This window comes from Capra hircus, chromosome 2 (genome assembly GCF_001704415.2).
Source record: "Capra hircus breed San Clemente chromosome 2, ASM170441v1, whole genome shotgun sequence".
NCBI lineage: Eukaryota > Metazoa > Chordata > Mammalia > Artiodactyla > Bovidae > Capra > Capra hircus.
In genome coordinates this window covers 15,173,955-15,186,449 of record NC_030809.1, presented here as the reverse complement: position 1 = coordinate 15,186,449, position 12,495 = coordinate 15,173,955, and the positions used below count along the sequence as shown (strand labels likewise).

The 12,495-nt window shown below is 48.3% G+C and overlaps 1 long non-coding RNA gene across 2 annotated transcripts; it reads left to right on the top strand.

Annotated features, from left to right (window-relative positions):
• On the top strand, positions 2,736 to 11,331 carry LOC106503418. 2 transcript variants are annotated; one of them, XR_001919094.1, is made up of 6 exons: positions 2,736 to 3,101; positions 3,209 to 3,401; positions 6,077 to 6,200; positions 8,076 to 8,223; positions 8,520 to 8,638; positions 9,662 to 11,331. It is a non-coding gene; the product is annotated as an uncharacterized LOC106503418 (long non-coding RNA). The 2 variants fall into 2 exon arrangements; XR_001297100.2 differs by lacking the exon at positions 3,209 to 3,401 and having other exon boundaries at positions 2,991 to 3,101.

Here is a 12,495-nt window from a genome sequence, read left to right as displayed (position 1 = left end):
CAACCTCTGGGCTGGCTCTGCTCCTAAGGAGTCTATCTTCTTTCTTGTGCCTTGTGAGGGGGTGTGGGACCACCCAGGCCAGGCAGTTCCCCAGGTTCTCCATGTCAGAGGAGGTCCATCCCACCTCTGCCAGGAGTCACGGCCTTGCATGTGGGCACACAGGTGTGTACGCTAAGGAGAAAGGCCACTGGGCCCCCCTGGAGTTGTGCAGTGCAGAGAAGCAGCCTTGGAAGCAGGATTCCTGGGCCTAGTCTTGTTTCTGTGCTGACTTGTTTTGTACCCTGAGGGTCCCTTCCTCCATTGCCTCACCTACAGAATGAGGGAGGTTAGACCGGGTGCTCTCTAAGGCGCCAGGTGGATCTTCACCTATACCTGGAGGCGGGGAGGAAAGAGAGAGGGAACTACCCAAGTCACTACTTGTTTGCGGTTCTTAGAAGATGGACATGAATGAGGAGGAGGAGGGGCTGTTGGCAAGGGCAGAGGGAAAGGTGTCTGAATGGCTGATAGCGCCCCAGTTTACAAAGAAGCTGTAGGGAGTGAGCCTGGGACCAGAGAACCCCATCACCCCCTCGTCCCATGCTCTCAGATCCCTGTGACTCCTCCCAAGCCCACTCCTCTATTTTGCTCAGGGCATCTGTCCCCTGGAAGAGGAGTAACCTGTCCACAGGCCTTCCTTCCCCTCCCCTGACTCAGGTTCAGCACCTGATCCCAGAAAGGCTGCTTGCTGCCCTATCTTCACCCCTGGTTTCCAAGTGTCTTGGAGTGTAAGGATCTAATCTTAACACCCAACTGGGGACTCTGGGAAGTCAGGGGACCTCCAGGTATGAAGTGTCCAGAGACTTCCTGAATGAAAGAATCTGTGGTTGCCAGTATAACACCAGGAACCCCACATTTAATACAGGTAAGTGAAGAGGGGAGACAAAGGCAGTCCAGCCTCGGTTTGGAAGCATGGATCAGCAAGGATCTTCCCCAGGGCAGGAAAGAATTGATAGAATGACAAAAACCCCATTCACAACCATGTTCATGGTCAGCAAGCAAAGCAGTGGGACTTTTTGCACCTTATCTAACATCGAAATAAGCCCATGAAGTCAGTATTATTATCTCAGTATCTGAGCAGGGAAACACTACTTCCCAGGGGACCCACAGCCAGTACACAGTAACGCTGAAAATCAGACTCAGGCCTGTCCAAGACTAAAGCCCAACTCTTCACTGGCCTCCCTGGAAATGCTTCTCAACTTTGAGAACAGCTTCAGTGACAGGCAGCAGCCACCAGAAGTGTGATGCCCCTGGGATTCAAGGTGGGAACTTAACCCAGACTCCACACCATTGAATTATGCAACTGTGAGTTAAGTTTCACCTATAGACTCCACCTCATGTACCTCACAGATCAAAGGTGGACTCGTGAAGGCACTATGTGACCCGGAGCGGGTCTCTCTCCCTTTCTGGACCTCTGTTTCCCCATTTCTATCAAGGAGATTCAGATTCTAGCTAACTGATTGCCAAGGCAGTGGTTCTGATGGCCCAGGATCCTGTAAGTCTTATGTTGGTCCCAGGGCTTGGCCCGCTCAGCACCTAACAAGGCCAGTAGCTCTGGGTCTTTCTCTCTGGGGTGGCAGCAGGAATAGAAAACAACAGAGATAAGGCCTCCTAGCAGCACAGGCTCAGCTCAGGGGCTCAGGGGATGGGCCTCCTCTCCTGCCAGAGAGGCCATCCCAGGAGGCTGACTGCTCACACCTGGGCAGCATCCCCGGCTTCATCCCCTCCTGTCTGAGTCTTAGCTCTATTCACTCTCCCCAGATGCTCCACCCAAATGTAAGTTGCAAAGGACCCTGTCACAGGCTTAAATGCAGATGGAAAGGAGTGGGATGAGGTTGGGGGAGGGGCAGTGTGCTGACCGAGGTGCTGAATCTTCATTCCCACCAGAGAAAGGTAATTTCTCCTTACTCTGGGACATCTGCAATTCTAGCCAGCGTCTCTGGGGAAGAAGGAGTGCTGGGAAGCAAAGGAGAAATGAGAAGGAAAGGGAATGAGAGAGGGAGGGAGAAGGAATGAAAGAGAGAGAAAAAGAGAGTCGCATTTAGGAGGCGTAGTCTCTAAAAAATAGCAAGAGATGGGGACTTTTATTTTGAAATATGCTCATTTTCCTTTGTTTTTCTCTTCTATCTGGTTTAAATTTTGTGGATTTTTGTTTACCCTAGATAGAATATAGAATAGAATATAGAACAATCTTCCATCTTCTTTCGAAATGTTGACAGTTCTATCATATTTCTGACTGTTACAAAATGCTCCCCATTCACCCTAGGAATTCAGTGAAGTAGGGGAAGAGTGGCCACTTTGGACCCGAGGACCAGGGGCTTCCTACTCTGATGTCATGTCAAGGGAGGGCTTTTCAGGAAGCTAGAGCCAGAGGTACAAAGCCCAAGCCCTGGTGAGCTCCCCAAAACCGTGGGCTGCAATATGATCAAGTCTGAATGCTCAAGGCACCCAAGGGCTCCTCCAGCCCAATCTGGAGGCCCAGAGAGGGTTGGTTTCTAGTTCAAGGTCATATAGCACATGGCAGAGCCAAACCAGGGAACCCAGGTGAGGAAGAGGAACAAGCAGAGTCAGGAAGTCCTCTCTGAGTGGAGACAGCCCAGTTGAGCATGCTAGTCAGCATCATAGACTTCAGGACGGCTGCTAAGAGACCACTGGCCTCAACGCCATCATTTCACAGGTAAGAATACTGAGACCTGGATGGGAAGTCACCAGTCCATGAGGGAGAGCAGGCCCAGACCCAGGTCTCCAGACTCACAGCCATCGGTTTCTCATGCAACCTTTAATCTCCCCCCTGTGGATTCTGATGCCTCCTCCTACCCCCTGGGAACTTGGAGTCAGAGCCAACGGAGAAGGGGAGTGGCCTGGATCCCTGCAGCTGGTTACCTAGAAAGGAGAACCATCCTCTTCCCGAAAGAGAACGGAGAATTGGCCTGGACCCCAATGGCCCCTCCTCCAGGGCAGAGTCAGTCGGTGCCTACCCACACCTGGTACCTCCCTTACTGGCAACAGAGTCCAGAGCTAGTAACAGCCACCTGGGCAGCTGCTGGAGCCACTGGGAGTCACAGGTAAGAGAGGGCACTGGGGGTGATGGCCCAAGGAGGTCCCCTGATTCCACAGGGATTTGGGGGTTTTTTTCCTAAAGAAGGGGCTTTTGCCCCCTCTCTCCCTGTAGGCTGAGCCCCTGGGCCTGCTTCCTGTGCTCACAGCAAACCCCAGGTGAAGCCCCTCGATGACTAAGCTGCCAGATCTACAAATCAGGAATGGGGTCCCAGGCTCAGCAGCTCTTCTCCTGCCACCCACCAGGAGGAAGGAGAAGCAGATAAGGGCCCCAGGAAGTCCCAGGAAAAAACAGAGACCAGCTGGAGGTGTGTGCTTCTCACAGGTGTGGGCTGTGGGCCGAGATCTAGACACACCTGCTAAATCTGGAGTGGACCCCCACTCAGTCTCACTGACTCACCAGTGACCCTGGACAACTCCTGGAATAGCCACCTTACTGATGTCCGCTTCTGGTTGGTTCAGTGGAAAAGACGGGTGGCCGTGGGCTATGGGACAAGTTTAGAAACTCTAGTTCTAAGGTTCTAGCTTGAGGCAGCCTCATGGAATTTGTCCAACAGTCTCCACCCACTTCACCTTCCCTCTTCTTTGGGGGTCTCCCTCCGTCACACTTCTGGAATGCCCTCCTCTACCCCTTTCATTCCTCCATCAACACTTACCCTCCTGTGTTCCTTAGAGTAACTGACTTGTGGTTTTCGATGCCTCCTTCCCCAACCCATGCACATGTATAAAGAAACCTCTTTTAGAGAACAGCTAGTGGTCGGATTTCAGACACCACATCAAGCAGGTGGGAGAAAGATAATAGTGGGAATAGGACGGCTCCATATAGGCAGCAATAAGGCAGCAGTTACTGTGTGGGCACAGACCTGGCCAGAAATGACCGTGGCTCTCATGTACTGAACCGATCCAAGTCCTACTCTTGACCCAGCCTTCAGCCCTCACTCCCCCTCGCCAGCAACCAACAGGCTAATGGTGACTCAATACTGCCTTTCTGTTTTGAGGATCTCCTGGTGGAGGAAAAAAAATGATGATGTATATAATATTACCATCAGAGCACTCAGAATATTAAAATCAGGACTTCCCTTGTGATTCAGTGGCTAAGATTCTGTGTTCAAATGTAGGAGGCCTGGGTTCAATCCCTGATCAGAGAACTAGATCCCACATGTTGCAATTAAAGATCCCGAATGCTGCAATGAAGATCGAAGATTCCATGAGCCACAACTAAAACCCAGGGCACCCAAATAAATAAATAAGTATTAAAAAAAAAAAGAATATTGGGATCTCAGGTGGAGAGTGTGGAGCAGATTTTGGTCCTTAACACTTCCGCTTTTGTAATACCTGTCTACCTCCTAGAATATCCTTGCCCTCCTTTTTCTTCCTGTTGAAATCTTACTCATCCTTCACGTCCCATTCAAGGTGAAGCTGTCCTCATCATTCAGGTCCAGTGGAACGCAGAGTTCTGCACCCTTGAAGCACTTCGGGTCTCCCACTACCACTAGACCATGAGCATCATGAAGCAGGGATCTTGTTCCCTGGGGTCATGGGTACAGAGAGGGTCACAGAAAATGTTTGCTAGGGAATTCCCTGGTGGTCCAGGGGTTATGACTTTGCCTTCCAATGCAGCGGGTATAGGTTCAATCCCTGGTCTGGGAGCTAAGATCCCATATGCCTCGAGGCCAAAAAAAATGAAACAACATAAAACAGAAGCAATATTGTGACAAATTCAGTAAAAAGACTTTAAAAGTGATTCACATCCAAAAAAAAGAACTTATGAAAAAAAGAAAGAAAATCTTTGCTGGCTGGAGCTGGTTAGTGTCCAAGCTGGTTAATGTGTCCAAGTTGGGAGGGAGCATAGAGACCAGGAATGGCTCCTCCCTAAAGATGCCCAGGACGAGCACACTGACACACCCCCGGCCAGGCTCTGCCCAGAGAGAACCAGGAAGAGCCAGCAAAGATGAGGAACATTCCTTGATTGTCTTTTTTTTTTTTCATTATAAAATAACTTCTGCTTTTTGCAAAAAGATTACAATAGATATAAGCCTATGAAACAGAAAGTCCCCTCATTCTGCTCCCAGGAGTCAACACCTGTTTACAGTTTGTTGCAGGTCCTTCCAAGCATTCTTGTTTATACATAAACAAAGATAGCCTTTTCTTTTATAAAAATATGTTCATTTTTAATTTCCTATGAGTTCTGTGCATGCGTGCATCATGTCTGACTCTTTGCGACCCTGAGTTCTGTAAATTCCTACAATTTCCTGGTCAAAAGCCTTCCACATTCTATTTTTAAATTTTATTTATTTATTTATCTCTGGCTGTGCTGGGTCTTCGTTGCTGTGCTCGGGCTTTCTCTAGTCGTGGTGACCAGGACTACTCCCTAGCTGCCATGCACCAGCTTCTCAGTGTGGTGAATTTTCTTGTTGTGGCGCACAGACTTAGTTGCCCTGCAGCCATTGGGATCTTCCCAGCCCAGGGATCAAACCCATGGCCCCTGCATTGGCAGGCAGATTGTTCACCGCTGGACCATGAGGGAAGTTCCTTGCTCATTTTAAATGTCTTGCTTTCCTAAGTAAACTTTTTTTCATATAACATGTTCATTGCAGAAAAATTGTGAAATACAGTCAAGACACACAGAGTGCATATTCCCATCAGCCACTGTTCAGAGATAACCACTGCTCATGTCTAGGTGATCACATTTGCAGGTTTTTCTCCATGTGAGTACAAGTGTTTGTTTACAAAAATTGGAACACACTCTCCTGTTGTTCGCTAGTTTATTTTTTTTCTCCGCTTAATAATAGATTGTGTGCATTTTCCCATATTGTTGAATAGTCTTCTACAGCATCAATTTAATACAATAAGGTTGTTTGACCTTGAGGTCCCCCTAGTAGCCTGTTTTTCCTGACTCCCCTTCTGAGTACGGAGCCTGCTGCAACAGTGAGCCAGAGCCTGTTGCACCAGGGTTTAACCTTGGCCTGCCCCCTACTTTCAGGAAGGGAAGGCCCAGGAAGGCCTTGAATACCTGCCGCCTCACCCCTCCTGGGATAAGGGTCCCACCACCCCACGGATGGGCCCAGGCGCCCCCTGCAACTTCTCCACCGCCGCCCACCGGTGCAGTAAGTAGATACCTGCTGCTTTCCAACCCTGCTGCTCACTTAGACCCTGGGCTCCTTGAGTCCTGCAGGGTGGGGGACTTGGGCAATCCCGACCTTGAAGTGGAGTAGGGAGGCTGGAATCAAGTGGAAGGGGAGGAGTGGAGTGCCACTTGCCCTTGTACTTCAGCCAGCTCTTCAGCCAGCTTTTCCTCATGCTGCTGGGACTGGGGGAGTAACAGGGGCAGATGGGGATAGGGGGAGGATAGGGGAAGGAGCTGAGCCACTTGAAAGTTTTCTGGTTCCCAAAGCAAATAGCCAACTTCCCAGCCCATGCTCTGCCCCAGGAATTTACCAGCCAAATAGTAAGGAATTAAGTGTGATCCTGGACCAGACTCTTATCCACTCTTTGGGCGGGGGGCGGTGGTTGGGGGGGTCTCAGTTTCCCCTCCAATGTACCACGTGGTTCTTAAGGCAAATTCCCTGCTCTGGAATTCTGTAACCCAATTCAAACCCATGTTTTCCCAAATGCTCTCTTTTCTCTCCAAGCCCCTGAAGACTGTAAGGTTGGTTAAATCTAATTGTGCACCAGGGCTTGTTTGAGGGGTCATTAACATAATGTGTATTATTAGCTGTCAACTTGTTTAATCCTCACAACAAGCCTAAGAGGAGGTATCCACTTTTATTCCCATTTCACAGATGAGAACACAGCCCATAGAGTTCAAATGATTTTCCACATTAAATGGTAAAGCTCAGATATGAACCCAGGGCCGTGGGACCCCAAGCCCACGTTCCTTATTATCACCCCATCCACATACCACTGTGCTGTGTGCAGAGATCATTCTTCCCTGGCTACAGCTGAGGAAACTGCGACCGGAGAGGGGACGTGGATTCCTCAAGGTCATACAGCGTGTTCATGGCAGAGCTGGGTGAAGCCAGGCTTTCTGCCTCCCAGCCCACCCTCCCCTCCTGTGCTGCCCTGGCTAGCTTTCAAAGAGGGAAACTGCTGAGCTAGAAACAGCCCTTGGACTGGAGTCAAATGCCCAGAACTGATTGGGGCAGTCAGGTAGAAAAGGTTATGTTTGTTCAGCCCAGCTTGGTTCTACCCTCCCCTGGCTCAGTTCCGGGAAGTGTTGACTTTGGGCAGGTCCCAAAGGAGCAAAGGTGACATTACCTGTGGGTGGGGGAGCCCCTTCCCCACTCTCCTCTTAGCCCCACTGTGCTCTCCACTCCCTCATTCTGCCATTCAATCTCTTACCTGACAAACCCTTATTGAGCGGCTACTATGTGGTAGCACTGAGGTGAGCAGGGACAGGTTTGTCTCAGGTCTCCATCAAAGGCGATAGTGACCAGACAGTCACAGCACACGCGCAGAGGGCTGGGCTTGGACAAGAGGAGAGAAAATCAGAGGGGCCACTGGAGGAGGTATCGTGGAAGTCGAGACCAGCAGCATGAGTGAGAGCTGGGGACAGTGTTCCGGGCAACAGGAACAGCATGTGCTAGGGATAGGAGGCCAGAAATGAGATCATGTGGTTAAAGCATTGAATGTGAGCCAAAGAGGCAGCCTCTGCATCTCAGCTTCTTCATCTGCTAAGTGGAGGCGGCAGCTTGCTGCGGGCTAAGACGCGGTATGGAAAGCACCTGTGTTGTAGAATCACCCCTCTCCCTTTCAGTCCACAAACACGTGCCTAGCAACACTGGGGGAAATGAACTATGGCCTGCTTGTCCGAGGCCACTCAGTCTTTGCCTCCAAGCCTGTGACTGCTCTGTACCAGTCCTCCTTCAGACCTGGGGCCCCAATATTATGTGGGGCCCCAGCTACTGAGGGCCAGGGAACAGCCCGCCCTTGGGGAGCACTCCGCTGCCCCTGCCCTGATGCCTCTGTCCCTTCGTCCCCAGACGTGGGTGGCCTGCCGGCGGCAGCGATCATCATCCCAACCCTGCTCTCCTCGTCCACTCTCCTGATCATCAGCTTCATCTTATGGAAAACTTGCCGCCGGCTGTCTCGGGTCACCCACCCCCGCCTGCCACCCACATGAGGGCCCAGGTGAGCCACTTAAGCACCTTCAGCACGGGGGGTGGTTCTAAATCAGCTTTATTCTTTGTCTCCCATAAGAGAAGAAATTCTCCTCGTTGTCTTGAAGCAACAAGGGATGATGTACTGGGTTGGATAAAGCCTCGCAGAGGCCACAGCCACGTGTGCGGCCTCACAGTCCAGGTTCTGCTGGACGTAATCATCAACCCTGCAGGTCAAGGAAGCTCATTCTGCAGCCCCCATAACTGTGGCTCTGGGTGACTATGAGACCTAGGCTGCCCTTACCACACTGCCCCCTTGCCTTCCAGGGATGCTCCCTGCCTGGTGGGGCCTCCACAGGGAACCTGACCAAGGAGCAGAAAGTCCTCCTCCTGGGACCGAATGAGAACACTCCTGGTTTCACCCCGGTTGTGGCATGGCTATCACGGTATCCAAGGCCTGCAGTCCTTCAGTCTTTACACTTCTCATATCTCTAAACACTCGCATCGCCAGTGCTTTCCTGAGGTCGTGCTGTTTCAGCTTTTTCTATGGTTCTTAGAGGGGAGTATAGCCCTATGGCCCCTGGCAGGCAAGGCTTGGATGGCACGGAAATTGCCAGGAGACTCCTCGTCTACCACCTGAGACCTGGGATTCAGAGGAGCAACAAAGTGAGGAAATTGGATCTCACGCAGCTTAATACAAAAGCCCAGAATTTGCAGCACTGCCCTAAGATGTAGGGATGTCTGTTCTGACTGTCTGCCAGCCACAGGTCCATGGTGTCTTACATTCATCCAGTGGTACCCAGCTGTGTAACATGCGCCAGGCATGCCAGGTGCTGGATTATAACAACAAATGAGACCCAGACTAGAATCTAGCAGCTGTTACAGAACAATGGTAACAGAGTGTGAGAAGTGCTTGGATAGAGTACAGGAGTCTAGCAGAGCGTAAAGCAGAGACCAACAACAAGCTAGAGGAGGAGAGTTAGGGAAAGTTTCCAAGAAGTGGCATCTAAACTGGGACCTGAGGATGATGGGAAGTTGCTGGAAGGAAGGTGGGAAAGGATAGTAGAGGCAGAGAGAAAAGAAAGTACAGGGTAAGGTGATGGCAAACTATGGCCCACTTTCTAGTGCTATAAATACAGGTTTACTGAGACATAGTCATGCCCATTCATTTATGTACTGTCTCTGACTGCTCTTGCTTTACACAGCAGAGTGGCATAGTTGTCACAGAGACTCTTTGGCTCACAAAGCTTAAAACATTTACTATCTTGTCCTTGAAAGAAAAATATTGCTGACTCCTAGAAGTTAGAGAGCTTCTACTGCCCCTTAGGAACATAATGGCTGTAGGGTTGAGGGTGAGAACTCTACAATAAGCGTCTCACAGCGAGTGCTTCTTGTCTTAGTCATCGTGGATTGATCCAGAAGTAGTCACACCTGATTTAAACTGACCTAATCAAATTCTCTCTTCCCAGGAATTTGAATCATGGAATGTGACACCCAGAAATGGAGCTGAGTTATATTAATGCCTGTCAACCTCTGCTGCTGAGGCCCCTGGAGCTACCCTGCTCCTTTCAAAGACCCATTTATCAATACTCCTTTTGATTCTAAAAGTCCTTGCAATCAATTCCCCAAACTTTTAATTTTCATTTCTTTCAGAATCAGTTTGTTACTTTTCAAGAAAAAACTTTAACTAAAATGAACAATGAAGAGAGATGAAGTTGGTGAGGTATACAGTCAGCATGGTCCAGTGTATGTATAATAGGACCCACATATGTAATTTTGCGTTTTCTAGTAGCCACATTTTAAAAATTGAAGTTAGTGAAATTAACATTAACAATGTTTCATTTCACCCAATATAGATAAATATTATCATTTCAGTATCTAGTCAAGATTTTTAAACTGCTAATGAGATGTTTTACATTCTTCTCTTTGAACCATGTCTTTGAAATATGGGGTGTATTTTACACATATGGCATATCTCAAATAAGACTGGCCGCACTTGGAGTGCTCCATAGCCACATGAGGCTGGTCGCTTGCATAATGGATAGCACAGATTAAGATATTCAAGGTGATGAAGGATCTGCTAAGAAGTCCTGGCCTCACTCTGAAAGCAGTGGGCATCCGCTGAAGAGATTCAAATCTAGAAGTAACGTGATAAAATATATATATAACTTTAGGACGATCACTCTGACTTCCACTTACAGAATGGACAAGAAAGGACTTGAAGCTCGAGTTAGGGAGATCAGTTAGGAGGAGCTGAAGAGAGAATGAGAGGTAAAGATGTTGATGATAGACTTTGGTGGCAGCAGCTGAAATATTGAGATGCAGTCCTTCCCATCACGCCATCTCACATATCTTCCCCTATTCTCTCTGGCAACCAAACAGGCAAATCTATGATCTTTAAGGCATAGTCCCCGGTAGTTATGCCTGCAAAGTGGTCCACAATAGATCAATCAACAGATGTGTCTTTCCTCCCTCAATGGAATGTCCTCTGAATGCTCCTGCTCGCACCTAACTGCTGATCCTGAAATTTGAAAGACAGGAATATTGGCCCAATCTATGGTAAACTGGAGGCCCTGTCCTAGGAAGTTTCCAGCAACTCTAAGAAGAGCTTTCTGCTGCATGGGTGAAGGTGGAAAGTTATATTTAACCAGAGTTGTGGTTTTGCTTAGAGAGTATACACACAACAAATAAAAAAGAGGCAAGGAAGTAGTGGGTGAATGCAAGGGAATGATGATAAAAATAACTATGGAATTTAAGCCAGCATGGGAATATTTAAGAGATATTCATAAAAATTCCAGTTCTCCAACTCCACCCCTTGCTTCTGGACTCTGGGAAGAAATGCACTTTTCTGTCCATTTGAGGCTAGGTGTGGCCGTGTGACTAGTTCTGGCCAATTAGATTACAGACTCTAGATGGAGCATTTAATTGCCAAGACCCTCCAGAGTTCTCTTTTCCCTCTCACATATTGACCAATGTTATTTGAAATGGTGGCTTTTCCATCAGCCTGGGTTTCTCACTATGAAAAGCAGAGTCCTCTGTCGACCAACAATGTTCAAGTTGTGTGAGCAGAAAATAAATCTTTCTTCAGTGTATTAAAGCTTAAAATGCAAGCCTTAAATATAAACCTGAAATATTGGCATTGTTTGTTACTACAGCACCACATAGCCTAGCCTGACTGATATAACCAGAAGAGAGGACATGAACAGGGAGGGAGAAAATGCAAAATGAAAGATTAGTAGATTTCAGTTCCTGGCACTGAAGATTGATGGAGTCACAATAGGAGAGAGGAGAATAACTGGAAAGACACGAGGTATTGTTAGAGCGTTAAATCCATGGCAAGGTCTAGGACAAGATCTCTGAAGCAAGCAACTGAGAGAATGATGTCAGGAGGATCACCTCCGTGTGTATTAAAACTGTCAAAGATTAAGACAGAAATAACGTCAAAGAGGATTAACAGGCAGAAGCCAAAATTCTTATTGCTTCTCTTCCTGCGAGGAAGACATGAATGCCATGAAGGCAAAGACTTCTGTGCTCACATTTATGTCCCCAGTGCCCGGGACAGCACCTGCCGCAGGGAAGACACTTACTATATACTTGCTGAATGAATGAGCAGAAGAAGGGGAGAATAGTACACCATACGTTTTGACAAATAAATTTAATTCAGGGAAGAGAGCACTTTCCAGTTCTTACTCCTTTGATTCTGTGTTTTTCTGCAGTACCTTTCCCCCAGACCACAGTGGCTGTTCTCTTTGTCCACGAGTCTGCTTGTTGATCTATCTTCTTGTTGCCAGAAATCTCAAGGAGCTACTTCTTAAACTCATCCCCAGAGGCTTGCATGCTGGCAACTCTAGCTAATACCATCTCCCATGTTACAAAACACCAGTGTTATTTTCTCCTCCACCTTCTCCCTCATTCTTCATCCAACTTCATTGCCAAATATCTTTTGTTTACTTCCAGACCTATCTCAGATCCATCCACCCCTACAGCCAATGCCCCAATCCAGATTCTCATTATCTCTTCCCTGGCCTAGAACAAGTATCCCCTCCTAATCAGCCTACTTTCTGTTTGCTTCTAATCCCTGTCTATTATCTAGTTATCTACTGCTGCATTAAAATTACCTTAAATTTTTTGTTAAAGCTTAAAGCCACAAATATTTATTATCTCGAAGTTTCTGTGGGTCAGGAATCTGGGCATGGCTTAGGGGGTGCCTCTGGCTCAGGGTCTCTCACATGCCTGCCAGCAAGTGTTGACCAGGGCTACAGTCATCCCAGTGTTCACCTGGAGGCGGATCCAACTTCAAGCC